The sequence below is a fragment of the Mauremys mutica genome, unplaced genomic scaffold, assembly GCF_020497125.1.
Source record: "Mauremys mutica isolate MM-2020 ecotype Southern unplaced genomic scaffold, ASM2049712v1 Super-Scaffold_100033, whole genome shotgun sequence".
NCBI lineage: Eukaryota > Metazoa > Chordata > Testudines > Geoemydidae > Mauremys > Mauremys mutica.
Window position 1 is genome coordinate 245039 of NW_025423255.1, and position 5349 is coordinate 250387.

Here is a 5349-nt window from a genome sequence, read left to right on the forward strand (position 1 = left end):
GTGTCCATGGCTGAACAACAAGGGTTCCTGCCCATTTCCCTTCCGGCTGGAGCATGATTAGAGTGTGTTTGTGGATAACGACATTGCTATAGATTGTTGTTCATTCCCCACACTGACAATTCAGACTGTCCCGTTCCTACTCGAATCTCCACCAGATCATGCCAATAGCCGGAGTCAGGATTTCTCTGGGGCACTGAAATGTTTCAGGGGGTTGGTGCATGAACTCAGCCTTGCATCCATCCCTGATGTTTCATGGACTAACAGCAGCAGCGTAAAGAAAGAGCTGATCCAATATCTCACTGTCAGAGGTGAAGGTGGCCTCGTCCCGTCTGCATGACCATTGCCATTGCAGGAGAGAAGGTTTCAATGGAATCGAATGCCCTGGCTCAGACAAGAGACACACGGAGGTTTTGCTGTTCATGGATCTGTGCAAAGGAAATTGTGTCTCTGTGTGAAATCGAGGAGGGAAATGAAACGTCCACATGGTGGCCCAATGCACTAAGGAATGTGGGCAATGGACTCCGGCTGGGAAATGATTTCACGGGATCAATGTATTGCCCTGATTAAAAGCTATGGCTAAAAGGCAGCCACTGTTGTTAGTACCTGAACCTGGGTAGAGACGCCCGAGTGGGTATCAAGTCCATTGCCTTAACCAGGGGTAGTCAATTATTTTATCAGGATTCAAATTTCTTGGTCAAGGCATAGTCAATGTATAGACGCCAGAGAAAATAATACACTGATGATAAGAAGAAGAATATAGAAATATTTTGCAGTCACTATGGGCATAACTATGATAATTGTTTTGTGTTTCACTCTTTATTATGGCACCACCTTCCTTCCCTTTAGACTTCTAGTTTACCAAGGGTAAAACTAAACATCTCTTCAGATACCAGGGAGTGTTTGTGTTCATTCCTGCTAGCTACACAGGGATTTGATGTAGCTGCTTTCAATCCTCCGGCTCTGCCGGGATAAGTAACATTTGAGGCGGTCACTGAACCGAAGGAGGGAGATCATTTTTTGACAGGTTACGCCTCCTCTTAAAGGTGTTTGTCTGGCAGCCTCGGTTCCCAGGTCTCTCCTGAGGGAAGAAAGTTTCTGTGCAAAATACCAAACCTTTTAACAGAGCGGAGGGAAAGGCAACGGCCACATGCTGAGGCCAATATGTACCGCAACATGATTCTTTTATGTGGGATGACTCTGAACACGGACTGATCTGCACTCTCTTGTGTTTGAAGAGATGTTGAGTTTTGCACTTGGGAACCTATAAGGCTGAAGCAATGTTATGGATAGTGACACTGCGACTGAAGGGTGATTTAAGGTTGTAAAAATTGTTAAAAACACTGAGCTTAAACGTGAACTGCCTGTTATTAAAGGCTGGTTTCCCCACGTCGGTTCCATAAGCTCTGCTAGAAAGGCCCTGGGTTCTCTCCTGCCTCGGTGGGAACTCGAGGGAATCGTCCCCTGCTGCCCTTGGCTGCAGGCTGGTTTTTCTGGGGAGGGGGCGTGGAATTGATTTGTTTGCTGTTGAGAAGGGAGCCAGGCCAGTTCTCAGGGAACGAGAACTCCCAGCATCTGCCCAGTCCAGCCCAGGCTGCTGCCCTGTCCCAGCCTCTGTTCCCCTGGGGGCCCTGCATGTTTGACTCTAGAGCAGGCCGGGAGCAGCAGCTGAGGCAGAGGACACCTGGGCTGGGCAGATAGGAGGGAGTTTAGCAAGTGGAAATGGTAAAACCGCAGTGAAGTATTACCTTGGACTCGACGGCATTTCTCCATTGGTCTGTCTGCTTTGGGGCAGGGACAATGACACGTCCTGCTGCATTCGTCATTTCAAAGGGGGGTTTAGGATTTTCATTCTCAGACACGGTGCACAAAGCAGGACTCAACCCAGGGTGCAAACGAAATGAGCCACTCACAGGTTCTGGCAGCCACAATGAGCAGTTGGTGCGAGAGCTCAGACCTGCCCCTGTCCCAGAGGGCGGGGGGTGTCTACAAGGGGCTTGGACCACTGATCTATCAGTGCCTAACTCCCAAACTTTCAGTAACTCTATTATCAGTGCCCATGAGTGTAATTTAAACCATGAGAAAAACCACACTAGGCTAGACCAAAGGCCCATCTCGCTCTGAATCTTGTTCTCTGACAGTAGCCAATACCAGGTGCCCCAAAAGCCACCACTGGGAGTTGAACCCAGGATCACCTGTTTACAAGGTAGGTGCTTTAGCCAGCTAAGCCACGGTGCCTGCCTGAGTGTAAGATATAGTGTCTGCCCACACCTGACTCCCTGCCATCTCCACCAGGACCTGACAAGCTTTTCTTGTGTTTGGATTCTGCAAAGCAGAGGAGCAGGTGACGTTTTCCTTGCAAGCTGTGTGTGTGAGTGAATCTTTGGCCAGGTCTGCACTACAAAGTTGTTTCAGCAGAAATATATTGCTCAGGTGTGTGAAGAACACACAACGCTCCCTCGGTCGGCAGCTTGGTGTGGCTGGTGTACACACTGCAATGCCACGTCTGGTGACAAAACTGCCCTATTTTGGTGACAAAAGAAAACCACTTCGATGAGAGACCTAAATCTTTTTGCAGCAAACTTACAGTGACAGAGTGCCAGTGTAAATGCTGCTGGTCTTTAAATCACCATAACTGGCCTCCGCCAGTATCCCACAATGCCCGCCGTGAACTCACCTGCCCTGCATTCCTGCTAAAGAGGCTGGGCCTCTCCCCTTTCATAGCTCCAGGAAGTTTTGGCAGCTGAGCCTGCTGCTCTGCTTCGGCAGCCAGGAGCAAATCACTGCCGTGGGATGCTGCTCTCCGGCACTGCGAACACAGAGCAGGGGGCGGGAACTTCCTTACAGTGTGGGGTGCCACCGGCATCCGAAAAGTGACATCCCATGACACCCCTTCCCTTGAGAAGGCTCTTACCTTCTAAACAGGGACGGCTGTTTTCTAGCAAAATCACTAAAAGGAAAGGAGAAAACTCAAAAGAGGCTCCTCCTGGCGCTCACGTCCGTGAACCCGAATACTCTCTCAGTCCTCAGAGAGAGACCTGGAGAAGGAGACTTGCTGCAGCAAAGCCACAGGGGTCTCTGAGGTTTCCCTGGCCCCTCGCCCCTCTCCTGCCTGGCTGATGTCAGCATCTCTCTGTGAGGTCACCACCTCCCCACCACCTTGGACCAATAGTCTGAGGTCCTGCAAAAGGCCTTTGTGATGTCACTGCCACACCCCTCCCTTGCTGGGCTAATGTCCTGCCCCTGGCCAGGCACTGTGGAGGTTTGAGCTACTCCCTGTGGATCACCCCACTCAAGGAGCGTTCGTTCTAGGCAGCAAGCCGGCTAGACAGGGAAACATCAGACGCTGCTCCCAATGCTGCACTCAGTTTTTCAGAAATTAGTCGACTTTATGGCCAGAAGAGACCATTAGAGCATCTAATCTGACCCCCTGCATATCACAGGCCTCCTGTAGGACACAAGAGCTACTTTGGGGGCAAACACATTCCAGAAAGGCATCTAGTCTTCATGAAATGACATCAGGAGATGGAGAATCCACCACTTTCCTTGGTAGCTTGTTCCTGTGGTGAATCATCCTCCCTGTTGAATATTTGAGCCTTATTTGTAATATGAATTTGTCTCTTTTCACCTTCCAGCCATTGGGTCTTGTTATGCTTTTCTCTGCTTGATTCAAGAGCCCTTTAATACCCAATATTTTCTCTCCATTAAGGCCCTTCAACACTTCAGTGAAGTCACCTTTCAATCTTCTTTTGATAAGCTGGACAGGTTGAGCTCTTTCAATAGCTCACTAGAAGGCATTTTTCTCCAGCCCTCAGAACATTTGGTGGCTCTTTGCTGCCCCAGCTCTAATTTCACAACATCTTTTTCAAAGAAGGACACCAAAACTGGAGGCAGTATTCCCGTATCAGACTCACTGATGCCGTGTCACCTCCTGTGACGTTATTGACATAATCTTTAACTGTATAGATCACCGTTGCGACCGCTGTTCTATATTTGCAGCCAATATTGTAGAAAGATTGTTGTGTAAGGGGTCTATGGAGAGGTTCTGATTGGCTGATTATAATGATGCTATCTCTAGATGTGTATCATTTTTGTAGTTGACATTATGAATATTGGTTCTGTGCTGCCCGTATTTCAAAGTTGTGCTCTGCTTAAAGGGAACACCCCAGACAAGTTGGTGTCAGTTCTGCCTAGCCGGCTTGATGCAGGTTAGGCAAATGTGATAACCACTACACTACAGAAACTCCATTTCAGTGCACTGCCCTGCCCTGCCCTGCCCTCAAATTCCCTGCACTTTGGTGGTGCTCACCCTGGCACACACTGATGGGCAAACCTGGAGAAACTGGCAGCAGCTCTTTGATGGGTCAGCTGGAAGAACAGAGGACTGGAGCCAGAGATCAGGAAGTCGTCCTTACATCACCTTTGTGACTCTAGCTTGAAGGGGAGCTTCTTTTTCTTCCCATTGCTGAGAAACAGCAAGAGAAGAAAGAAAGGTCCGGTGGGCCAACTGGGTGCAGAAGCCAATGCTGCCTTTTCCTGCAGTGAAGCCCAAAATGAGGGACTTGCATTGAGTAAAGGCAGTGCTGTGCTTCCAGGAAAGAGCCCACTGCTGCAGGAAGAGAGATGAAACAGCCTGCTGAAGCCTGGGATGGAACCAGGGACCTTTAGATCTTCAGTCTAATGCTCTCCCAACTGAGCTACTTCAGCACCTACAGGAGGCCTTTTTGGGCTGCTGCTTCTCACCTTGAAGTTTATTCTCCATAAACCATCTCTCCAGTCAACAATGGCCAATGCAAGACGGCCCTCCCTTGCTATTTTAGCCCTTGGAAACGTCATCAACTAGTCTCTGGCTCTCTCAAATGCTATGCTTCAGTTCATGGGGGAAAGGCGAGAGAAGCGACCTTTGAACAAAGGGCCTGGGGTTAACATCCTAACGCTGTCTGTCTCCGACTGTAACACTATTTAATACCGGCCCGCCCTGTGCTGGTGAGTGCTCCATTTCTAGATGTTAGTACATTTCAGTTACTGTCAAAATTAAAAGTTTCTATATGCTTAAAAGAAATGATTTTTTAATTTGCTTGTATATGGCATGAATAAATACAGATTTACACATCCTAGCATGAACATTTATTGTCTTATATGATAGAGAAAATCCTGCATCCAAACTGTGCATCAAAATCATGAAATGAGCTACAAATGCAATAAAAATAAGGTATTCAATGGTTTAACATGGAGTGGGGCTGGGGGGGTTCCGAAGACACGTCTTGCCTGGGATGCCACTTGGTCTAGGGGAGGCCCTGTCAGGGAAAGCAGGAGTTAGTCTCACACGCCTATTTCCAGGCTGTAATCTGT

The 5349-nt window shown here is 48.6% G+C and overlaps 1 non-coding gene across 1 annotated transcript; it reads right to left on the bottom strand.

The window, feature by feature from the left end:
* Positions 1 to 4631: 4631 nt before the first annotated feature.
* TRNAF-GAA lies at positions 4632 to 4704 on the bottom strand. Its single transcript has one exon. It is a non-coding gene; the product is annotated as a tRNA-Phe (tRNA).
* Between the last annotated feature and the right edge of the window lie 645 nt (positions 4705 to 5349).